At 40.2% G+C, this 25739-nt stretch overlaps 1 long non-coding RNA gene across 1 annotated transcript in view; it reads right to left on the reverse strand.

Moving 5' to 3' along the window:
• The window catches only part of LOC125614118, a 36237-nt gene extending 16064 nt beyond the window's left edge, over window positions 1-20173 (reverse strand). Inside the window, exon 1 of the long non-coding RNA XR_007344759.1 lies at window positions 20063-20173. This is a non-coding gene — a long non-coding RNA (uncharacterized LOC125614118). The remainder of the gene's footprint in view (window positions 1-20062) is intronic.
• Window positions 20174-25739: the final 5566 nt, after the last annotated feature.

Here is a 25739-nt window from a genome sequence, read left to right on the forward strand (position 1 = left end):
TCTTTACCAGGGATTGAACTCAGGGGCACTAAACCACTGAGGATGAGCCACATCCCCAGCCCTATTTTGTATTTTATTTAGAGACAGGGCCTCACTGAGTTGCTCAACACCTTCCTTTTGCTGAGGCTGGCTTTGAACTTGTGATCCTCCTGTCTCAGCTTCCTGAGCCACTGGTATATTTCTTTTTTTGAGAAGTGTCTGTTTAGTTCTTTTGCCCACTTATTGATTGGGTTATTTTTTTTGGTGTTAATATTTTTGAGTTCTTTGTATATTCTGGATATTAATTCCTTGTTTGAGAAGCAGGTGGCAAAGATCTCACATTCTGTGGACTCTTTCTTCATGCTCTTAATTGTTTTCTTTGCTGTGAAGAAGCTTTTTAATTTTATTCTGTCCCATTTATTGACTCTTGGCTTTGTATCTTGCATTTTTAGGAGTGTTGTTAAGGAAATTGGTGCTTGTGCCAGTATGTTGGAGTGTTGAACCTATGTTTTAACTACCTATGCCTGTAGCAATCAGGGAAATGCACATCAAAATTACATTGAGATTTCATCTCACTCTAGTTAGAATGGCAATTATTAAGAATACAAATAATAATAAATGTTGGTGGGAAGGTGGGGAAAAAGGAACATTCATACATATTTGATGGGACTGCAAATTAGTACCACCACTCTGTAAAATTGTATGGAGATTCCTTGAAAAACTGGGAATGGAATGACCATATGAACCAGCTCTCCCATTCCATGGCATTTATCCAAAATAACAAAAATCAGCATACTATAGAGATGCTGTCACATCAATGTTTATAGCAGCATAATTCACAATAGCCAAATTATGAAATCAGCCCAAATGCCCATCAACAGATGAATGGATAAGGAGAATGTGGTATGTATGCACAATGGAGTGTTGTTCAGCCATAAAGAAGAATGCAATTATGTCATTTATTGGTAAATTGACGGTGTTGGAGAACATCATGCTAAGTGAAATAGGCCAGAGTTAGAAAGTCAAGGGACAAGTTAGATCAAAATGGGGGGGGGGGATTCCATGAAATTAGAAGACATATCAGTAGAGTAGAGAAAGGGGATTAAGGGGGAGGGAGGAGGGACAAGATAAAGGAGAAACAGTGGAATGTAATTGAACAAACTATCCTATGTACATATATGAATATCCCACAGTGAATTTTACTTTTATATATATCTATGAGAAACAAATTTAAAACTATAAATAAATAAAAGATAGACCAGTAGAGTAGAGGAAAGATAACAGGGGGAGGAGGGAAGTACTGGGGACAGAATTTGAACAAATTATGTTCCATACTTGCATGATTATGTCAAAATGAATTCCAATATTATGTATAACTATAATGCACTAATAAAAATAAAGATAGGGACAGATTTTCCTGAACTTTGTTCCATAAGCCCTTCTAATAGTTTTGTAAGCATTGAATTTTTTTAATCAAAACCACATCTTGAAACACCTAGAGTAGTTTCTGGTTTCCTGACCAAATTCTGACTGATGCAGGGTGTTTGTAATCCTTTGGTTTGCTTTACATTATAAAATTAATTAAACATATGAAATATGTGTTCAACCACCATTTTATTATGCCCCTCTGGGCTAAATATTATTTTAAAAATATGTATTATAAACAGTATTACACAATGCATTATTTTTGTAATCTCTAGTTTATGCTCCTTATACAAAGAATCTAAAGAGCAGATCAACAGATGTTGCTGTAAAAATCAGGAAGTAAAAAGAAAATTGTATTGCTTTTAAATACTTGTTTAGAAATATTGAAAATGTAATGTATGTGCATGTACTATAGGAAATTACATGGATCAGTTTATAAATTGGTGTGAAAACTTTATTGCTATCAAATGAATAAGTCAAGAATGGAACTATTCATTTATTTGACTAGACATAATCAACATTGTTTGGAAAATCATGCCCAGACTCTGTTCTGGCATGAACAGTTACCAAAGGAACATAATATGTATTTGTCTATACACAATTTGTATGTGTTCATACATATATGTGTATATATATGTATATATATATATATATATATATATATATATATGCACTTATATATGTATCTCAAATGTTCATATGTGTGTGATTTTTTTTCTTGTAGAGATATGGAAATGTATTTGAAACAATATTCTGGCAACTTTTATATCTTTTCCTTTGTTTCCTCCAAACCATTTCATTTTAACCATACATACAAACACACACAAAAATCCCATGAAATATGGAGTCCATTGCCAGCCAGATGCAAGAGTCCTTGCATGGGACAACGAGGATGTGGTAGATTGTTTACAAAGAGTTTGTCCTCTCTTTGTAACCCTGAGAATGCCTTTTGTATTAATAAACTTGAGCCAGCCTAAGATGTGTGGTCCAATTACCCACATTATCTCAACCACTAGCTGGCACCAACTAACAGCCAGCACCAACCACCAAACGTGTGAGACCACCCTAGAGCAATCCGATTCCTTTAGCTGATTGTGGCTGTATGCATAATTCCAGGTGAAACCACCAGAGAACCATCTAGCTGATCCCAAACCAAACCGCTGACCTACAGAATCAAAAGCTAAGAAGTGATTGTTGTTTTAAGTTAAAGTTTTGGAGTAATAAGAATTAGGCCAGGTATAAAGTTGTGAGCCGGGTCCAGAAATGAAGATTTCATTCTTTGCCTTCTCCCTATGAAGCAAACAAAACAAAACACAAACAATCCCCCACCCCAAACCCAACTGCACCCAACTGCAATTTATGACCTCTTCCTTAGAGGAAAGCAAACAAAAAAGCAATGTTGAAGACTCCTTTTCTTTCCTTACTAATTAGAAAATTCTGACAAATGAGTAGCTCATCACCCAATTACCATCAAAGCTCAATGAAGTGAAAACGATTTTGATGCACTGAGAAATTTAAGAAAATTGAAATGAACCACAGTATGTATTCTCTCTTCATCAAGACTGCCACAGTTTTGTCTGAAAATAGTCCATCAATAAGCCTTGCCATGGGCTCTTGGAGCTTGCCTCCTTCACCTAGTTTCTTGAAGTTTAGCTATTGTTGAGTGAGCAATAGTTCAGGATTATGGAATAGTTTTGTTTTGTTCACTAAGTTGTGTTTGTCTGCCAATGATAAGTAAGCTAAAGACAAAATAGAAAGGAAACATTCTTCCTTCCCAAATAATATTCACTGACCTATAACATAGATTTTTTATCAACCCATTTTGAGAATTTTATAGCTAGAGATTTTAAAAAGTCTCATTTCCACTACCCAGTGGTCACTTTCTTGGAGTAAGTACAGCCATTTTGCTATGTGAGAAACTTGTCATCTTGTGTCATTTAAAAGGAGAGGGGGCTATGCCAGGTGCTGGGTAAGAGGAAGGAACACAGCTGCCAAGGCCTGACTCTGCCCTATTTTTACATGGTCACCACTGCAAGATCCATGGTCAAGGCTGGCTGATACTCACATTCCATTTTTCCCTCTTCTTCCCACACCTTTTGCTGGTCTTCTAGGACCTAAGGTTTTATTCTAGGACCTAAGGTTTTATTTTGAGCTCCACAGAGTTATTTAGTACTGGCTTAATTCCAAAGGTGAGAGTGAAAATGCTTTTGGTAGTACATAAAGGCTGAGAGCAGACTCAGGGACATATTTCAAAGTGGACCACCTATTTACGATGCCCTCTAAATAGCTAGACTCAATTATATTTTTCTTCTTATCCCACTACTCCATCGAGTGGATTTTGAAATTCACTTAAAACCAAATTTGTCCTTGGAGATAGAGGTTAAGGGATGAGTGAAATGTAGACAGGAGTTGGGCGGATTTATTTCAAGATATTCACCTCATTAATGATTCATCTCACAAAGAACTTTGTGATATATTAAAGAGCTGGAGACAAGGTTGGGGATGAGCTTGCCCAGTTATAAAACAGGAACATGGAAATATATTGCCTTATGACATTGCTTATATGCTTGCCTGGAATTGTGACACAGCTCTTGTATAATATTTAATTCCTACTATGCTTGTATAGTAGGATTAATCCTCCTATAGAAATTGTGGTTACTTGAGGTTAGAAAACTCTGTTTTATCCCTCTCTGAATTTTCCAGATTTCTGAGCACAGTTTAAGCTACATGGCAAGGTGTGTAAATTCAGGTAATATATCTGTCTTTCTTACTGTAATATCTCCAGTATGTAGGCAAGTATCTGGCACATGGTAGGTACTCAATAAATATTGAATGAGTAAATGTGGCATCAGACACTTATAACAGCTGTTGAATGAAAGAGTGAACTGATGAATAAATGCATGAGAATGGATAGTCTTGAAATCTGGAGCTGGTATGCTGGAAGAGCCTAGGGTTATACATGCCATTGAAATACAGTTCACAAGAAGAAGGGCTACTAAAAGCATACCTAGATTTGCATCTTTCATTTCCAGATGCAGATGGCTTTTGTTGCCTTGATCTTTACTGCTTGCTGAGTCTTATTCACTTGGTTATTAAAAATTGCTTCATTTATTTTCAATTCATTTCATTCTTTTGCTCAGCTTCTCTGCTTTAGGATTTCATTTCCCACTAATGGGGTTGCTGTCTCTCAGCTCAATGTGACACCACTCTGAAGACCTTGGAATGGTTTCCATGGTTACTTCTGGAAGTCTCCCTTTGGAAGCCTTATGTTCTTTCCTTCCCTTTAACTTCCATCTCAGAAATCTGAATATACACCTTGGGGTTCTTGATAGTGTTAACACTTCCTAGAAACACTTCGAACCATAGAATAGAGAAATGAAGGACTTCACATTCCTTTTCTTCTGTTATATGTGGAATGGGGGCAGATGATTTGATGCTGCAACCCACTGAAGGAGAAAGAGACCCAGAGACTTCCCACATGCCAGAAAAAGTCTCCCTAGATAGCCAAAGCTACAGTATCCTTATTGCAATTGGATTCATATCACAAAACTGGGCCTTGACACCAACATCAAAACATTTTTCTTTCTTCTTCTTTTTGATGAATCCTCATGTTAAACTTATTGCTAATATGTTTTGCCTCAAAGTGCCTTCAATGTGTTAGTAGCTGAGAAGAAGATCAGAAAAGTAAGACTAGAGGAAATTGGGAGGCAAAGGCAATTTTCTTTTAGAGGAACTTCAAAACAATTGATTTCTGAACTAAATGACTTTCTAAAATCTGCCACCCTTTCTCCTGGGATTATCATCTAAAGTCTAAATGATGAAAAACTTCTAGAGAAATCATATTCCAGACTCTTGTTGGGTACACCTGGGATACATACCCATGGCTCCCAAAGGACTTAAAATAAATTTATGAGCTATGCAGTCAGTAATACAAAAACACCACTGGGGAACACCTTCTCCTTTATGGCTTCCCTCCATCTGTCTGTGCAATCGTATCTCTTTGCCCTCATTTCCCCCATGTAACCCCTTATTCTGTCTTTAATCAGCTCCTAGCAAAGTCTTTCCATAGCTTCCAAGAGTCCAGCCACCAAGATTAGAAGAAACTATGTCTTGTTCTTTCCTGTGGGGGTCAGTTTACTTGGCTGATCTTCAGAGCCCTTTTTGCACCAGAGGTATGCTTGGTTCTGGAAAGAGCATAAAACAGTCAGCCTTGTCACTGGATTTACTGCTTTTGCTTAAACTTCAGAAGGTTCCACTGGATCTCCTTGTGGATATTCCTGCATTTGCAGGTCTTTACTGTGGTCACTTCTTATTCAAGGTCTATTCTTGGGCCCATCCCTGGGCCACTTGGGAGCCCTCAGAAAAGCAGCATCAGCCGCAGTGGATTTTTTATCTGATAGCATTTTGTTACCCATTAAAGTACTATAGTTGTTATAAGCGTAGGTTTTGAAGCCAGACTGTATGGGTTCATGTCCTTGCTTCCTTGCTTACTAGCTAAGTGATCTTGGGCTAGTTGCTTATCCCCTTTGTGTCTGTTTCATCATCTAAAAATTGGAGAAGATTATAATAATCATGCCTGGGTTTTTCTGAGTATCAAATTAGTTAATCATGTGAAGCACTTAGAATAGTATCAACTAGTAGGAACTCCCCAAATGCTCATATGACTATATACATCAAGATCTATTTTCTTAGTGAAACAAGTACTGACCTGTCTTTCTTCTGCTGCTTTGGAATTGTGTAATTTTAGAGCCACTCACATATTACGGCTTCCCTGTTGTCCCCTCCATGCATGGCCACAACTGAAGCTAGACCTCATTTTCCCCATGATAGTGGAGAAGGTTAAATGGGCTAATGGGCGAGCAGGTACCTAAAAATCAATAATGGTATGTTTTCCCTCTTGCTCCTTCTGATAACATCCCAGTGATATCTGATATATCTTTTTTCTCTTATTTATTCTTTGATTCTTTCCCCCCTTCTCTGATACTCAATTCTTTACACACACACACACACACACACACACACTTACACACACACAAAGATTATTTTATTATTTTAGTTTCTTTTATATCACATTTAAGACAAAATGATGAAACACGGAAAAAAACAGTCATATACTAGTTCTAAAAACAAAATATGAAACAAATCCAATCATCTATATCTTCTCTCAAATTCCTAACAACGAGGCTTGTAGAACTGTATTCTCAGAATGTCTATTGACCCAACACCATTTATTGACCCAGCACCACCATTTTACTTTCTTTTCTTTTTGTTCTTCCCTCCCTCCATCTACCACCCTCCCTCTATCCACCACCCTCCCTCCATCCACACCCTCCCTCCTTCCACCACTCTCCCTCCATCCACCACCCTCCCTCCTTCCACCACCCTCCCTCCACTGATATTTCTTGACATTAAATCTTGATTTTCTCTTCTCTTGCTTAATCTCTCAAAACAAGGGCCTGAGTAGCCCTTAAAAAACTTTTGTTAGTTTCCATCTTCCTGAAGAAATGGGAGATGGAGTAACTGAAAGGAGGCGCCCTGTAGATTTTATTTTCTGGGGCCAGGTAGCTCCAGTTAGTCCAGGGTCAGTGGGGATCCAGTGTAGGGATCCTATTTCCACTCCATTCACTGGCCACCCATCCTTCCCAGCCTGATTTGTCAACTACCACCTCAGGGGCTGCCACTAAGCCTCCCTATGGTCCAGAACTGTTACAGCTATAATATTACAGCTTTCCTGCTGTCCCCAGTATGCATGGCCACAACTGGCACTGGTGCTTGAGAAGAATAGTATTCTCTTTCCTCCAGTAACAATTATCTTTTATTATATAACAAACCTCTGAAACTTAGTGGCTTAAAACAACAGCAACAACAATAACAAAAACTACTTCCTTGCTTACAGGGTTGGCAATTTGGGATAGGCTCATTTGGGTGGTTCTACTGTTTTCTCAACTGAACTCACTCATGTGCTCACCATCAGCTACCACCATGTACATGGCTCTGCTTCTACAGATTGGCTGTACGCTGGGAAGATGGATGTAACTGGATCATATAGTTCTCTTCATTCATCAAGCTTACCCAGGCTTCTTCATATGGATGGTGTGGCAGGGGCTTCAGGAGCAGTACTTGAAGGAAAGTCCCAATATAATATTTTTCAAGTTTCTGCTTCTGTCACAATTGCTATTGTTCCTTTAGTCAGACAAAGTCACACAACCAAGCTCAGAGTCAGCATTGGAAGGGACTATCCAAGGACTGCATACAGGGAAGTGTGGAAAAAGTTGGAGGCAGGGCTGGGGTTGTGGCTCATCGGTGAGTGCTCACCTAACACGTGCAAGGCCCTGGGTTCAATCCTCAGCACCACATAAAAATAAATGAATGGAATAAAGGTATTGTGTCCAACTACAACTAAAAATAATAAATATATATATATATATATTTTTAAAGTTGAAGGCCATTACTATAACAATCTACCATACCACCTGAGAATACAGGGCACAGAAACTAGTTACTAAGTTCCCCTTATGTATTTTTTCCCATAGAGCTTATGGCCCTCATGAAAATAAGGACATCTGGTGTGATATCACAGAATTCACAAATTGGATTTGAACATTGGCTCCTCAAAATATTACATTAGCCTTCTGTCAGATTTCCTTCAAATATAAGAGTCTGCTTCTTTAAGAAAATCCAGACTCTGAAAACAACCACATTGGCAGTGCTTCTAAACTCCATTTTTTGGGAGGTGTACAGGTAGTAACAAAGTCCTTTCAGAATTTGAAGAAAGCTTAGAGTCTCTTCCTCAGAGAAATTCATATTTGCACATAAACAGTATGTTGCTTCTAGTTTTACAGGATTCACAGTTTCCCTGAAGCCAAACCCCAATTTAAGAATCTTTCATCAGAGGGAGAATATATATTTATACAAAAGAATTCTTTGAACCCAAATGGATTTGCCATAGGCTTGCTTATTTAAAGGAAATCTTATTGTTTAAAGTGATTCATAAACTACCACTACCTCAGGTTTACCAGAACACTTCCAAACACATTTAGTTTGGTTGGCTTCCTCCTCAATGGAGGAAAAATTCAATTTGCATCAGACTTTTCAGAAATTTCATTAATTAAGGGCCAGATGTACTCATTTAGGTGTGTTCTTGTGTCTGTTCAGTCTTATTCTTACAGACATTACATACATCATGATGCGAATGCTAGAGAATGTGGCCAAGGCCAATGAAAATATATGAGCCATTATTTTTGAGCAGATCATCTGTACATTAAAATCATTCCTTTAGAGGTGTTTTCTTTTCAATGAAGTCCCAAAGTCTCAGGACTTTGTCATATCATTTAAGGGTGTCTTTACTTGCAAGTATAAGATGATCCAATTAAAATAGGTTTATAAAATCAGGTAAACTGACTGTAGGGTGGAGTAAATGGGTCAACAACATGGTGAATCCTGTTCCATTTCTCTAATCTTCTCTTGTATTTCCCTCATGGTTGCAACATGATTATGGCCATACTGGGTATTATGTGCAAGTGACAATATCCAGAGGCAGAAGAAGAAAAAAAAGGACCCTTTTTATGAGCAAGGCAAATTTTCCCAGAAACCTCCACTGAAATTCCATAGGTTTCATTGTCCAGAAGTGCCTAACCTGACAATATCTAAATTAGTCACTTGCAAGGTAAAGGCTAGCATCCTGATTATTTCTGATCAAAATGTGTGTCCTGCCTGGTTCTGGGGAGAGGCTGAAGGACATGACTTCTCCTTGATTAAAAAAATCATCATGTAGTTGGCAAAAAGAAGTGGACAGAATGGCCATTGGCTGGCTGGGAAATATAGTGCCTGTCACTGTACTTTTTAACTTCTTACTTTGAATGGGTTACCTGATCTTTTATGGAGAAAGAGAGAAAGAAAAGCATTTGCTACCAAGTCATGGAAGAAGTGACTTCTGAAGTATCACAAAGACTGACTCCTGAACAGTTGGGAAAGAAGCTGATGGTTGACATAAATGGGGAAACTACAGTGGCTCAAAGTTGAAGGACTTGAGTAAGTTTCAAAGGGGTAGTAATATAGACTGAGGGAAAGGTGAATGTAGTTTAAAAAAGAGTAAGAATGATGCATAAGGATTAAATAAGTCCATGATTATTAAGAAGGAGAATGGCAAGTGCTTCACAGAAAATGGCATAATAGAGACTTCGAAGGGGTATGAGATGGGAAAGGGGTAAGAGACTGGCACCAACATATTGAACAACTTCTCAGTGCTTTGCCCAGGCTGGCTACTTAGAGCAGATGCTATGGTTCCCTGCTTGTAGCCCACGGTCCTTTCAAGATCCTATTGCCCACTTTTGACTACAGTGTTGGTATCTTTGTGTCTGAGGGTTTATTCCTGACTCTTCCAACCTGCACAAAGGTGTGTAGGTGGAAGAATTAACATCCTCCTGAAGTAGCATTCAACTAATGACTCTGAAAACTTGGTATAAAATACCTCATCCCAGAAACTCATGTTTGAGATAATTTTGAGCTGGAGTTTTGACACCATTTTCCAGTTTTTCCTGCAGGATGAAACCAGTTGTTCATTATGGTACCTAGCCTAACAATGCATCCTTTATTGACTGTCCTCTCTTTTCTGCTTGTCATCTTCTTCCCTACCAGTCTTCTCTGTGTGGCCTAAATAAAGTAGTTGTACCCAAAGCCTGATCTCATGGCCTACTTTAAACACATTATCTTATCCAATCACCAAAATGACCCTAAGGGCAGTAGATATTATAAGCTCCAATTGTCAAATAAGGTTAATAGGCTTAGGCAAGTTGTTATGGTTTGGATATGGTTTGAGTGCAGCCCCCAAGGGTTTGTGTGTTGGAAGCTTGGTCCTCAGTGTGATGATTTGGGGAGGCGTTGGAACCTTCAAGAGGCAGGGCCTAGTGAGAAATGATTAGGTCATTGGGGGTGCTGCCTACAGGGATTAACATTGTTCTTATAGTACCGTAGGCACTTTTCATGAGAGTGGATTGTTATAAAAGAGCTAGATGGGCCCCTCCCTACTCTGTCTTCCTGTCTTGTCACATGATCTCTCCTCACACACACTCTCACCATGATGCCATTTGCCATAATGCTATCTGCCATGATACAGCTATAGGGGCCTTCATTAGAGCTGGTGCCACACTCTTTACATTTTTTTTAAATATTTTTTTTTTAGTTGTAGATGGACAGAATAACTTTATTTTATTTATTTATTTTTATGTGTTGCTGAGGATCAAACCCAGTGCTTTACATGTCCTAGGCAAGTGCTCTACCACTGAGCCACAACCCCCGCCCCACACTCTACATTTTTGACCTCCGATACTGTGAGCTAAATAAAACTATATTATTTTTAAGTTAAACAACTTCAGGTGTTTTGTTATAGCAATAAAAACAGATTAATACATAGGTCAAGAGATCTTCTCAAGCTCACCCAACTGGTAAATAGGAGGGTTCAGATTGAAATCTGGGTCTGCCTGGTGAAAGCCTGTATTCTTTCTCTAATATTGAGCAAGGTACTAATGCAAAGACTGGAAGACCTGGATAAAGCCAAGAACTGTGAGGCTGCTGTATTGCATGTTCACAACCTGTCCTAGGCAATAGCTGGTTGCTTTAGGATTTCCATCCATCAGGCATTCCCAGGCTAAAGCTAAAAAATCTGAGGAAACATCTTTGTTTCTGAACGTGGTGATATGAAACAGACCGAAGACCATAGTCACCCATAGTGAATCAGGGGAGTCATATAAATACATAGGCCCTGAGTTCAAATTATAGATGGAATAAGAACTTTGAGCTCTCAAGCTCAAAGTCTAACTGATCATTGTTAGAGCTCTGACTAAACAGAAGAACTTTCCATGCAAGAACTTGCAAGTGATCTGCTTTATATATGGCTGAGCTATTGAGACAGTATGATTGGGGTGAATTAGGAGATGGATTTTGGAATCAAACATACCCGGACCAGAATCTTATTCGGGAAGTGGCAGCTTTTCTCCTCAGGAGCTTGAATCTCTCTGTTTCTTTCTTGACAGTTTTTTTTTTTTCTGATACCACTGGAGCCTGCTTAGTCACAAGCCAGAACAACTCAGAATTGTGTGAGTTAACACCCTGCGGGGAACTCTCAATCAATGAGGAATGGGAGTTGGTAGCTAAATGCTACAACTTCTCAGTTCACCAGTGAAATGATTCTGAGGCATGTTCCAAATGGTTTCTCAACAGATCCCCAGCCCAATTGAGCCTCAGTTGCCCAGAGTTGTAACATACTAATTAATGCACTCATTTATTGTTTTCATCTTATCCCAGTGTCACTATTGCCAAGTTGCTTAATCTTATTAAGCCTCTGAAATTTGATAGTGCTGTCCTCATAGGGTTGTTAGGATTAAAATAGCTCCTATGTATAAAGTAGTCTGTATGTAATATGCATTCCAATAAGAACATGATTGTTACTATATTGATCCCTTGTTTTCAGCCTTTAAACTTCATCCCTGCAGCCCCAGTTCCTCCACTAGGTGGCAGAATATCAACATTCATCATTCGTGGAAGGCATGTCTCTTAGAGCAAGTAAAATAAATAAAATAAGTCCCTGAGGGACTATGGTCAGTGCGACTTGAGAAGGGCAAACCTACAATTAAAAACTAACCCAAATAAAGAAAGTGGTGCCCTGAAATTCCAGCCTCAGTTAGATCGGTGTCTGATTCAAGGCTTTGAAAGGTAGAGATTGTTGGATGAATTCCCAAAGCAACATGGGGAACCTGTTTGAGAGAAGCAGGTGGAGTCTGTTTGCAAGAAATTACTGGGTGCCATTTTCCCATGCCTGGGGTAATCTGAAGTCATAGGAAATGACTAGGAGGTGGAGGAATGGCAAAGGGCCGGGGAAAACCCAAGCAATCACCTGAACCAGGTAGAACTTGAGAAGGGTCATTGTGATCCAGTAGGCAGTTTGGGGACAGAATCTTTCAGGATCATTTGGTATTCTTTTTGGTGATGTTTGTATCATTGGACAAAACCTATCAGCTGAGGACTCGTAAACTCCATTGTAAGGATGGGAAGAATGGGGCATTTATCCCCTGGCTTCCATCCCTAATTGGTTGAGAGTTCACCTTAGGTTATTAACTCCACTAACAAGGAGTTAGATGCAGGCATTTCAGGCAGGAATTTTTTGGCATGTTTGAAACTTTCAACCACCCCTATTGATGAACTCAGGTGGGCAGATGAGATATGGGATGTGGGCATCCGCAATGACTGCTATAACAGTGCTTCTGGGGGCTTGTGGGTATATACAAATCAACTAAGGATCTTGTTAAAATGCAGATGTTCATCATGTAGCTCTTGAATAATGACTCAGATTCTGAACTTTTAACAAACTCCAAGGTGATGTTCATGCTGCTGGCCCATGGACCACATTTTGAAAAGTAAGAGCTACACTATTCTTTAAATCAGTTCTATGATTCCTTTCATCATCCTACATTATTAATCCTAAACAACACCAGGGACACCAGGATCCCTGAAATTTCATCTTACTCTCTCTGAACCTTGATGTCTTCATCTTCAAAATGGGAGTGGGTGCTGGGATTACATGACCTCTTCCTAATTGGAGTGGTGGATGGGAGGAAAGGCCTTTTAAACATGACACTTCAGTATTTAGAAAACATGAAGGTTTAGAAAAAAATAAACCCATAAAAAGTAAAGAATATCCACAGAAGGCAACTCCAATTCCTAAAAGGGTCATACCTCCTAGGAGTGGGGATGGTATTCCAGTTGCCACAGAGGTAGCCTAGAGATTTTCACTTTTATATAAAGGAAGATGTTGGTTCTAAAAGTTTGAGAAAATCTGTATTTTGATGATCTGTAAGACCTCATCTAGATCTAATATCTTTCCACCGCATTTTATTAAAAATCTATTATATTATTATATCAAATTGCTGATGTCTGTCTGTCTTTCCTACTGGCCTAAAATCTTCTCTAGCCAGGGATTCACCTCTATGCCTTTCATTCACTATAGTGCCTGGCTCATAGTAGATGCTTAGTAAATTCTTTAATGTGCAAATAAGCCTATGAATTTCTTACAGCTCTAAAAATATCATGACAGTGGCTTTTTGGGGAAGGGTCTTTCAAGACATTTTCTGGCCTATATGGTACTATAGTTCCTTTGAAGTTATATTGTAACAAAATTCTAGTCACATACAACTTCATGTCCAGTATTTAATAACCCTATTAGTTAATGTTTGTTGCTCCAGAGCAAATACCATTTAGAGACATCCCAGTGACAATTCTTTGGCAGAAGGAATGGTTGAAAATGGTGCTTTGGAGCAAGAAACATCTGTGCTGGTTTGCCATGGAAGAGGAGTCTGTGGAGTACATTTGGATGGGCTCTGCCTGATTGAGCTTGCCAGGGAGAGGCGGAGGTACCACTAATTACATGTCTTGCATTATGGGTTGGAAATAGATACACAGAGCAAATGCTCTGGCCCATAGAGCCCCAAAACACAATGAAAGCAACACAGACTTTAATTCCATTTTCAAAATTCCCAGCATTTCAGTGCAGAGCCAGCCATACAATTTTTCCTTTCTTTCACGTGGCACTTAGGACATGAGTGAGTGAACCAACTGAGTATCTGGAAGACTACTTGCAAATTCAGGGAAAAAACACAGTGGGAAAAAATATATTGAAAGTGACAATGTTCACCCATTTTTTACTGGAGATATTTAATTGGGAACTCCCTTAGGTTTTGGGTGTCCTTGAAACAGGTCAGCACCATTGCTTGACTTTATATAAACTGGATTGCACTCAGTTGAAATTGCCCTTCTCCAGGTAGGTTTTAGTTATATGATATCCAAAGAGACCTTTCTAAAAGGGAGGAAAGTAGTAGAAGCAACAGGCACAATGAGAGGCCCAAATGGGCAGTGAGTGGGATCAAAGCAGAGCTGTGCCCCATGGTTCAAAAGATGAATTCTATAATTCATTGTTCTATAATTACAGGAAGGGAAGGTCAGCTTAGTAGCAGCTCATTAAGATACAATCTAGTAGGATTTTGGCAAGCTCAAGAAAAACTAGTAATGGGATGCAGGTGCCCAGTAGGTAAATATCTGTGGCAGAAATAGTTGCACTACTTTCCCCAGCCTTCTTTGCAGTTAGGTATGGCCATGTGACTGAGTTCTAGCCAGCAAAATTGAGGTGCTCTGCTGGGCACAGTGGTGCACACCTGTAATCCCAGCAGCTTGGGAGGCTAAGGCAGTAGGATCGCAAGTTCAAAGCCAGCCTCAGCAATGGCGAGGTGCTTAGCAACTCAGTGAGATCCTGTCTCTAAATAAAACACAAAATAGGGCTGGGGATGTGACTCAGTGGTCAAGTGCCCCTGAGTTCAATCCTTAGTACCCCTCTCAAATGAGGTGCTCTATTTCCATGTCCGACCCATAAGTAGGCTTATATGTGATCCTCCATATTCTTTCCCCTTCTGGCTTGACACAAATAAAAAGGGTGACTTTAGAAGCTGTGTGTTGAATATAGCAAAGCCACAAGATGGAAGGGGCCTGTGTCACTGAATCACTGCATTACTGCATAGAGGAGAGCCCTTTACCAGTTGGGTTTTTATGTGGGAAATAAACCTTTATTGTGTAAAGGTGGTAAGATGTTGGGGTTTATCTGTTATAGTAGCTTTTATTAATTAGATATTTAGATTTGGCTATATTAATAGAGGGGATTATAGAACCAACACAAGGTATGTTATGTGATTCCCTTCTGGACATTACTGTATAGGAGGGATTTTGTCAAATGGGAGCATGCATATAAATGAAAGATAAGAGTAATGAGGAGGGGAGAAATGACACATGAGGAGGATATAAGCAAAGGGGCTCAGCTTGAAGAAGGGAAAACTTTGGGGTAGAATAAGAACATACAGTATCTTTAAAGTTTTGAAAAAAAGTTATGTTATAAGGAAGAAGGTTTAGTCTTATGCTGTAGAGCTTCAGAAAGAAGATCAGGGAGCAAGATTTGGGCTCAGTATAAATAAGAACTTTTTAATAATAAGTGCTTGCCCAAAGTGGAAAGGCCTTTCTTAAAGCCTCCTCCATCTTCATTGGATAATGTTGATTTACCAGACGTATCCATTTTTCTCCTTCTCTGGCTACAGAAACCCAATTTTATGGACATATTATCCTTTTGTGATTATGAGAGAGGAGACCCCATTCCCAGCTTAAGGGACGGATTCTGACTAGTCCAAGTCCTTTAGCACATGGCACTGTCTTAGTTACTGGTTCAGAGATTGATACATAGACTAAGTTGGCCCAATCATACTTAAATATCTTGTATTTCATGGTTGGAGGAAAGGTTTTACCTTTCTCCTACTGGACTTGTATCAGGACACATTAGTCTTGACTGTCACTGGCAGGTATTTGGGGCCATGAAGGGAACCACCCTTAGGATGAAACCAGCAGATGGGAGAGAAAAAACCTGCCCATTAAGCTGCTGATCATCCTATGCCGAAATCTCCTCTCCCTCTGAATTTCACTTTGCATTGAGTTTTCCATTATGTCTAGCTTTAAACATTTAACTGATACACTGATCTTGAGAATGAAAGACCCCTGAAGACCCCAACCACTCGAGGCATGACAGTGAGGGAGCACACCAGGTCATCCAGAGATCAGTTTATTCCGCACAGGCTACAGTAGAGGTGGAAGGGTCTGCAGCTGCAGTAGTGTTTTCAGGGACTTACATCACCCCTATGGGAAGTGTGTGTAGATATGATTGGCATGCCTGTTGTCAGTTCCCTATTGGGCTCCTGGGCCAGAGATGGCCCTTTGGTGGGCTCTTTTGGCGGGCCCCTTTTCTCAAACAGGAAGAAGAACCCAGAAGCCTAGAGCCAAAAGCCCTAGGGGCGGTCGCCATTGTTGGGCGGTGGCCTGGCCCTGTTCTGGCTCCCTGCCCAACAGAGGATGTTTGTGAATACAGGTAGAATACTACCTTGTCATCAGAGTTGTCAAACGGGAATTCTATCCTGGGTAGCAGATGGACCTCTCAGGGCACATCTGACCTTGAGAATTATAAATTCTGGTGAAGGAGGTACAGCTAACTTAATTTAAATGAAAATACAGGCTTCCTTATCAGTCTCTGGAAATACATTTTGTAACAAACATGTATTGGCTTTAGGCTGTCACACATCCGACCTACTCCCTTCCTGCTCCTTCTTATCTTTGCCCACTGAAGATTTGGACTCCCTCTTGCAGAGTGTAAAATTATTGATTGAAAACAGCTGCCTACCAGGAATTGTATTTCCCATGCCTTGTTACATGTAGTTGAAGCCAGAGGACTTACTCTTGCCCATGGGAACAATAATGTTGTATGTCACATCTGGGTCAAGAAGCTTAAGCACTTGGTATTTCTTCATTGTCTTTATTCATCTTCCAGCAGAATGCAAAGGATTACAAGGCCCAAGAAGAGGGCGGAGTCACAGTATGGAGGAATTCTGGGCTGCAGGTAATCATATGGGAGGTTAATCACCAACCAGGAATTCTGGCGTTGGACAGTTACATGACTAAGAACTGTTCTTCTATTGTGTTAAACCATTAGACCATGGGACTTGTTTGCCATTGTAGTTAGCATGTGCTAATACATCTCCATTGTGAATGTCTTAGTAGGAGGGCAATAGCGGTCTCAGCTCCTGTTAATGATCTCATTACAGAAGCCAGAGGGGAACTGTTTCTCCCTCTTTATGACCCCTGGTATAGCCAAGATGTAAATAGCCAATTAGACACTTGTTCCTGGGATACTGAATCTTTTTATTAAATGTATCTGTTCTTTTTAATTGTACATGACAGTAGAATGTATTTTGACATATCATACATATATGGAGTATAACTTCCATTTTTTTTGTGGTTGTACATGATGTGGAGACACACTGGTTGTATATTCATATATGTACGTAGGAAAGTTATGTCAAGTCTTTGTATTGTCTTTCCCATTCCCATCCTATTCCCTTCCCTCTGCCCCTACCCCCGCATCCAATCTGGTGAACCTCCCCCCATCATTGTGAGTTAGCATACACATATCAGAGAGAACATTTGGTCTTTGGTTTTTTGGAATTGGCTTATTTCACTTAGCATGAGTTCCATACATTTACTGGCAAATGCCATAATTTCTTTCTTTATGGCTGAGTCATATTCCATTGTGTATATGTACCACATTTTCTTTATCCATTCATCTGTTGAAGGGCATTTAGGTTGGTTCCATAGCTTGGCTATTGTGAATTGAGCTGCTATAAACTTTGATGTGGCCTTGTCACTATAGAATGCTAATTTTAAGTCCTTTGGGTGTATAATAAGGAGTGGGATAACTGGGTCAAATGGTGTTTCCATTCTAAGTTTTCTGAGGAATCTCTATACTGCTTTCCAGAGTGGTTGCACCAATTTGCAATCCCACCAGCAATGTATGAGTGTACTTTTCCCCCACATCCTCACCAACATTTTTTGTTACTTGTATTCTTGATAATTGCCATTCTGACTGGAGTAAGATAAAATCTCAGTGTAGTTTTAATTTGCATTTCTCTTACTGCCAGTGATGTTGAACATTTTTTCATATATTTGTTAACTGACTGTTATGGTTTGGATGTGAGGTATCCCCAAAAGCTCATGTATGGGACAATGCAAGAAGGTTCAGAGGAGAAATGATTGAGTTATAGCCTTAAACTAATCAATGAATTAATCCCTGGTGGGATTAACTGGTAACTGGGGGCAGGTGGGGTGTGGCTAGAAGAAGTGGTTCATTGAGGGGGAGTGACTCTGGGGTTTATATATTGTATCTGGCAAGTGGAGTCATTCTCTGCTTTCTGATCACCATATGAGCTGCTTCCCTCTGCCACACTCTTCCACCATGATGTTCTGCCTCACCCTGGGCCCTAAGGAATGGAGCCTGCCTTTTATGGACTAAGACCTCTGAAACTTTGAGTCCTCTACTAAACTTTTCCTCCCATAAAACTGTTCTGGTCAGATCCTTTAGTTGAAGCAGCGAAAAAGCTGACTAAAATACAGATCATATTTCTTCTACTGTGAAGTGTCTGTTTAGTTCCTTTGCCCATTTATTGATTGGGTTATTATTTTTTTCTGGTGTTAAGTTTTTTTTGAGTTCTTCATATATCCTGGAGATTAACGCTGTATCTTAGGTGCAGATGGCAAAGGTTTTCTGGGATTCTGAATCTTAAGGAGTACGAATATATAGGGAGTATCAGAATTAAATATTTAGCAGGGAACAGAAACTTAAGGAAAATATGATACCTGTGGCAGTCAGGCTGTGGCTATGGTTTCTGCCGCTTTAGGAGAACCCTTGGGTCCTACCAGTTGTCCAAGTCTTGTCCTCCAGCTTCTGATTCATTCTCTTAGCTCCTGATAGCCTGATAATTAATTCTTCCTTTGCTTAAGAAAATCAGTTTTTTTCCTTGAAATCATTTTATGGTGTTTTAATTATTTTTCATAAAAGAGACCCATCTCAAACTCATTTTGTTTAATAATTTAAGATTTTCCCCTTTCAGAATTCTCTATTTGACTCTGACCTGCTATCTTAGATTCATGATCTAATAGTGATCGAGGTGGGCACCACTCAATTTCCTCTTTTCATTGACTGCCTGTTCAGATAATAAAGAAGTTATTTATTTTTTCCTCCTGTCAACAGTTTGGCCTCTCTCCTCTAGCTTTCGGTCATCCTTTTCCTCTCTTGCCTTACTTAGATTGTTCACACCTGTGCATTTTCGTGGCATTTTTATTTGCTAACCATTTCTAGCACTGAGTATCCAATTAGTAATCTGTAATGTTTTTCTGACAGGGAAAGGGTGGAGTTGTCAGAGAGCACTGGGCCCATTGTCCCAGAGACTTGTTTCTGTTACTTAAGAAATATATGACCTTGGGCTGATCACTGAACTCTCTAGAAACTTGTTCTGCAAATGACAGCAGCTAATTAAAAGTCACATGGCTAGAGAAATACAGTTGGAGGGAAGGTAGGAAAGTATGGGTGCAGGAAATCCATAGCCTCGCCTGGAAGTCAGGCTGTGAGAGCCAGAAATCAGGGAGGGACTGACTATTCAATATTGGTGCATGGAGACTTCCACCAGCTGATGAGAACCACACAATTCCTTTTTTCTTTTTCAGCTGGTTTTATACTTTTGATTCAACCTTGAATACCTTCTTTGAAGTGAATTCAGACACAGCAGTGGTCCTGCCTCACTGTTCTATCCACCACTCACGTATCATAAACCCCACTGCCACCTTTTACATTACTCAATTTAATTTCTCAACTAGCAATTCTGCAATACCTCTGCTTAGCTGTTTATGTTTGGGATTGAGCTGCATTAGAAGCTCCATTCCACTTCCCAGGGATATCCTGGGGACTACACTTCATGACCTCCAGCCCTGGGCCTCAGTTTTATCTGTAAAGTGAGGTAGCTTTACTAAAGGTCTCAAGGTTCCCTCCCAGCCTACTGTGATGGTCAAAGATGATCTTGTGACTCCTGAACATCAGCTTAGATTCTGAATGGAGTTAGTTCAATCTCCTCTACTTTGTCTTTTGGCTAATGAACCAACCTAGGCTGATTTTTGGTACATTGGGTACATGGTTTTAAACAAATTGGCCACAAACTGGGCCTCCTTCACAAGCCCCCAAGAGGTGAACACTCACCGTCCAGCTCCTTTTTGTCTTCTCACTGTTCCTTCTCCTCAGTGGCTTCATGTATACTTCTGCCTTATCCTTTTCCTTTCCCAAAGCCAGGAAAGATCACTTCTGCCTGGAGTTTTTCTCTCCTTGAAAACCTTCTCCCCTTCCCATCGCTGGGGTGGAGCTTGTTGTCTTGGTAACCTGTGGATGAAGGCTCTGAGATCCACAATAAATCCAGCCAAATAGACTCACATGGGTGGCCACACAAGGTCAGGACAGAACATTTCTTCAAACCTGGAGATTTGCTAATAGAGAACGGTATTTAGCTGCTCTGATAATTTGTTACAAAATTTCCCTTTTGTTTTCTTGCAGGTCACTTGACAAAATAAGAGAGGACTAGGGCCAATTTAGTTCACTTTGTTAACATTTTCTAATGTTTTTACAGATAGATGCATCTATTGTAGGCCATACTTTGATTTTGAAAATACTATTTTCTCTTCTAAAGCATATTCTCTGAGACTTTCAACTTGAGCCAAGAGGGATAAAAAGGCAGGGAACACAAGCTTAAAAAACTAATGATATTCAAATAATAAATATTCTGGACAGTATCCCCTCCCAGCATACCTATAAACATGCAGCACCTACTTTCCCCCTTATCTACCTTTTCATAGAATCGAGTGAACTGTAAAGAAAAAAAGCAATGTGCCTTGCAGAGTTTGGAAAATGTTGGGATAAGTCTGCCTTTTTGATTATTCTATAAAGGTCCAAGGCCAAGTAGAGAAGTGGTTGGTTAAGGACAATATGGTGCCACAGGGAGGTGGATGTTTATTGAATGACTAAGCCAGGCCAATTCTTTCAAGTGGAGCCTTTGATAATAGAAAATAAGGAGGTTTAGAATGCAGGAATGCCAGCACTTTGGGTGCCACCATGAAACAAGAAGAGCAGCTGGGGCCCCCAGAATGCAGGCAAGCTCTTCATCTGAGGCTTGGAATAAAAGGAGCGTGGCCGACTGAGACAAAGCAGAAAGGAGCCACGTACACAAGGAGCTGTGGTTGGGCTGTCAGGCTGGATTTGTGTCTGCCTGAGCTGTTCTAAAAAGATCCTCCTTTCCTGAATCACTAAGACCACAGACAATAGAGGGACAGAGTGGGGACGCTCCTTGTGCTAAGCAACAGATTGGAGATGTGGGAGTGGGAATCTCAGTTCTGTTACTGATAACCACCATTAAACAGAAGCCTCCTGGCCTCGGCTTCCTTGACTACTGGGGTGTTGTGATGAAGAGTCCAGGCATTCTTGGAGATGGCCCAAAACAATAAGTCAGCACTGCAACTGCTCCCCGCTTTTGGGTACAAGCCACCATCAGCTGTCACTGGGATTTTAGTGGTAGCCTTCTACGTGGTCTCCTTGCTTTCACTCCTACCTCTCAATACCTTATTGTCTACCTGCATCAAGGTCAGAGTGATCCTCTTAAAATACAAGTCAAATTAGATGTTCCTCCTCTGACTCAAAACCCTTTAGCAGCTTCCTAATATTCTTACTATAACCTTCAAGGCCCTATACCATCTACCTCCCACCCCCATTACTTCTCTAACCTCATCAATAATTTCTCCTGCTCTTTTACTTTGTTACAGGCATACTGGCCTCCCTGCTTAAATGTGTCATTTCTATTCACATCTCAGACCTTCTGTACTTGCTTTCCCTTCTGCCTGGAATAATCTTTTACACTTACCTACATTACTTGTTGCTTCACCTCCTTCAGATCTTTATGTATATACCATCTTCCCAACGAGGCCTTCCCTGGTCACCTTATTGAAAATTGCATCTCATCTGTGTTTGTGAGCTAATGCCAGAATCAGGCCTCGTATTGACCACCCCCAAACTTGATGACTAACAACAAGCATTTATTTCCATACTCATGAGTTCCACTGAGGTTTGATTGATACACAAGATGAGCTCAGCTGTGGTTACATATGCTTTAGGCGGTGGGTTGGGTTCAGGTCTACCCAATGTGTTTTTGTTGAGGCCTTGAATGAAGGGCAGTAGCTGTCTGGGGTATGCTTTTCTTGTGCTCTATCATAAAAACTCAAGATCCAAGCTAAACACTATAAGAAATTTATGATTTTTTGCATCACATCACTGAAATCCTGTTGGTCAAAGTAAATCACATGACCAAAGCTCAACTTTTATGAGGCAGAGAACTAAATTCTGCCCACACTGGGAGGGGGAAGGTAAAGAATACTTGCTTAACAATCATCCAAAGTAACACACACACACTACTATCTCCCACCCATCTTCATGTCTTTCCCCTATGTTTTGTCTTTCTCCTTAGGGTTTATCATCACCCTAAATATGACATATTGTATTTGCTCATTTTGTTTATTGTCTACCTCACTGGTTATAGTGAAGACTCACAGGGGAGTTTTGTTTGTTTTGTTTACTTCTGTGTCATTAAGACCTTGAACAATGCCTGACACATAGTGGATACTGAACAAATATTTATTGAATGACAGAATAAATAAATCCACCTATTTCCACTGAGGACTCATTAAAGGAAGTTCAGAAATGAGTTCTGGTATCTTATATCCTTCTGAATAGGGACGGAATCTCTGCAAATGAATGGTCTTATCATTATATTTCCCACACCACTATCTCTAACCACCATCATGAACATCATTATCATTACCATCACTATCATCATCACTGTTACCATTACCATCATAATCTTCATTAACATCACCACCACCACCACCACCATTTTCTCACTATCATCATCACCATCATCATCATTTCCTCCACCACATCACCACCAGCACTACCACAATCACCACAACCACTAGCATCACCACATCACCAGTCCATTTCTACCACCATAGTTCCACCAATACTATCATTACAATTACCCCGTCTACCACATCACTGTCACCAGTCATTACCACCCCATGCCTACCATTATCACCTCATCATTTTCACTTCCATTACTACCATCACCACCATTACCATCACTCTTATGGTTATCTCCATTAGACATTCATGATGACAGTAAAAGGCCTATATGTTGACAGTCTCTACATAGCTGTCAACAAAATAATTGCTGTGCAGGAAGCAGAAAAAATGACCATTTTGTTCTAATGGGCTAACTGCAATGGGGGAGGGGGAAACCTCAATCCAAGAATATTTTCTTAAGGGCTGCAGAGTAGATCTATAACAATTATACAATGATACTACAACCTCAGAAATGCTACGTACTCTTTTGGAGGTCTGCATAGATTGTCAAACCTCCAATTTCGCTTCCTAAGTGGTGCTGAAATTTTCTCCACCTCTTCTTTCCTTTATCCTTTTAGAGGGGAAAAAATTGTTTATGAAGTCATTTCTTTCACCATTTAAAGTCCATTACCTCTTGTTGCATAATAATGAACCATGTGACTTCTTGATTAATCTTTTCCATCCTGAAATAAAATCTTTTCCTGAATTGCTGCTGCTTCTTCAGTTCTTTGTAAACACTGACTGACAAAAATGTGTGGGTGCTGGAAGGCCCCCAAATACCAGGGGTAAGAATAAAGCCCTTTAAATCTCCACTCCAGATCAGTTTTCCATGCTTACACAGCAAGGCAGTATAATCTTTCTCCCTAGCTCTCCTTTTTTAAGAAACTTTCCTCTTTAAGGCCAGATTACCTTAATTTTATCTGGCCTGTGACTCTGAACTCATTTGATAAATCTACTTATTTATTTTTGCTGAAGGCATCAAGTGTATTGCTTTGAAATATGGAAATCTTCATGATATTCTACAAAAAAAGATCTCCCTCAAAATATTATACCATAGGCTGGGGAAGGGTCTGCTGAGGATGGCATAAAGAAGGAAAATTCTATTTAATTCTTAAAAACAATTTTTCTTTGAAGGGAAGAAATTGCCACTGTTTGGCTTTGGTCCCGAACCTGCTATTATGATGAAATACCAAGAGTACAGTTTATACTGTATACCTGATGGCAACCCATCTGATTTTGATTCCATCAAATACAAAGAAAAATCTGTATTGCTGTGGGAGGGGGATGGTTAAAAGAGGAATGTTAGAGCTTCCAGAGAAGGCTTTTTTTTTTTTTTTTTTTTTTTTTTTTTTTGTGGGCATGAGAGAATGTTCCACAAGCAGAGGGAGAAATGGAGGAAAAGGCCTATATGTTAAGAAGCAAATAAAGAGACATTTGTGTGATGATACCCAGACAGTTATGTGATTGAGGTCTGGTGTCTGTTGTGGGTGTGGGACATAAGAAGACACTACATATCTCCAGGGCTGAAGTCAAGGGACATCACAGCCCTGGCTGTTGACTCAAAACCCACTAGGTCAAATCTGCATCTGATTTTTTTCCAATCATTCTCCCATTCCTCTAAATTATTCTCATTTCTGGTTGGTTTTGGGGCTAGACTGACTTGGGGAAACTCCAGGCTAGCCTGCTCTCTGTTGAGGGGAAGTGGGAGCCATCTCCTTCACAGGAATCCAAAAACCATCCCTAACTGAAAGGAGTTTCAGGTAGTGGAAACCCTGAGCTGTAACTCTGCCAATGAAGCTGGGGGAGCAGCTGGTCTGTGCCAAGGGGACCTCTGCTGAGCTCGGTGTTTTGCTGTGTGAGGCAGGACAACCTCTCAGCAGGGAGGCTGGGATTTGAACTTGGGATGCGCTCAGTTGTTAAAAGACATTGGAAGCAGACACTTCCTGCGAAGGGATTCAGTTTCAACTAAACAGTGTTCAGTTTACAGTTACTTTGGACCCAAAGAGGGAATTTTTGTCTGCTTGGATGGTAACAAGATCTCTGAATAGGGATGCACAGATATTTGTAGAGGAGTGGGAAGGAGAGGAGCAGGGAAATAGGAGTGTCTTGTGGGTGAGGCTGTGGCCCTAGCTCCTTATCCTGCAGACCTCCTTAGTGAAAACAGCTCAGAAGTGGATCTGGACTCCAACAGGCATTGGATGTTTTATGGACTGTCTTGAGAAGGGTACAGCTGAAACAGATGTTAGACTGTTGCCTGTCATGCTCCCCAGGAAGCAGAGACTGATGCAGAGATTCAAGAGCAGAGATTTTAATAGGGGTGCTTTCAGAACCAATACCTGTGAAAGAAAAGAAAGGATTAGGCAGGGGAGAACTTGAGCTACAGTACAGTGGCAACAAAGGCCTCTCTTGATCCTATGGAGAGCTCTGGAGCATTAACCAGTTAATTAGATGTGGGCACCCCCAGTAAAGGGCACTGCTTTTGCTGAGGCAAATCTCTTCCACCAATGGGGAAATGCTCGGCTGCTAACACTCCGGGCAGCTGAGGGGAATGAGTACTTCAATCCTGAAGGGAGGAGCAGGATGGCATGTCACAGCACCCTCTAAATTAAGCTAGAAAGAAAGCCCAAGAGTTTTCTCAGGAAGAGAGCCACTGACTCAATTCTAATCAATTTAAAATTTTTAGTGCTTACTGGGATCAAGGCATTGGAGATATACACATGAACAAGACAAGATTCCTACCTCTGAGAGACCCTGGTGGAAATTACCACTGATCAATATGATTGTCAAGGCACTGAACTGGTATAATGGGGTACAGAGGGTGCTGCCAGTTTAATTTGTGATATTCCAAGTTTTGTACAGTATTAGCCTCCTGATCATATATCACAAAATAAACATGTTGCACTTTAGAAAAACCATTTCCTGAAATTTCCCCTTTTCC

Source organism: Marmota marmota, unplaced genomic scaffold, assembly GCF_001458135.2.
Source record: "Marmota marmota marmota unplaced genomic scaffold, marMar, whole genome shotgun sequence".
Lineage (NCBI taxonomy): Eukaryota > Metazoa > Chordata > Mammalia > Rodentia > Sciuridae > Marmota > Marmota marmota.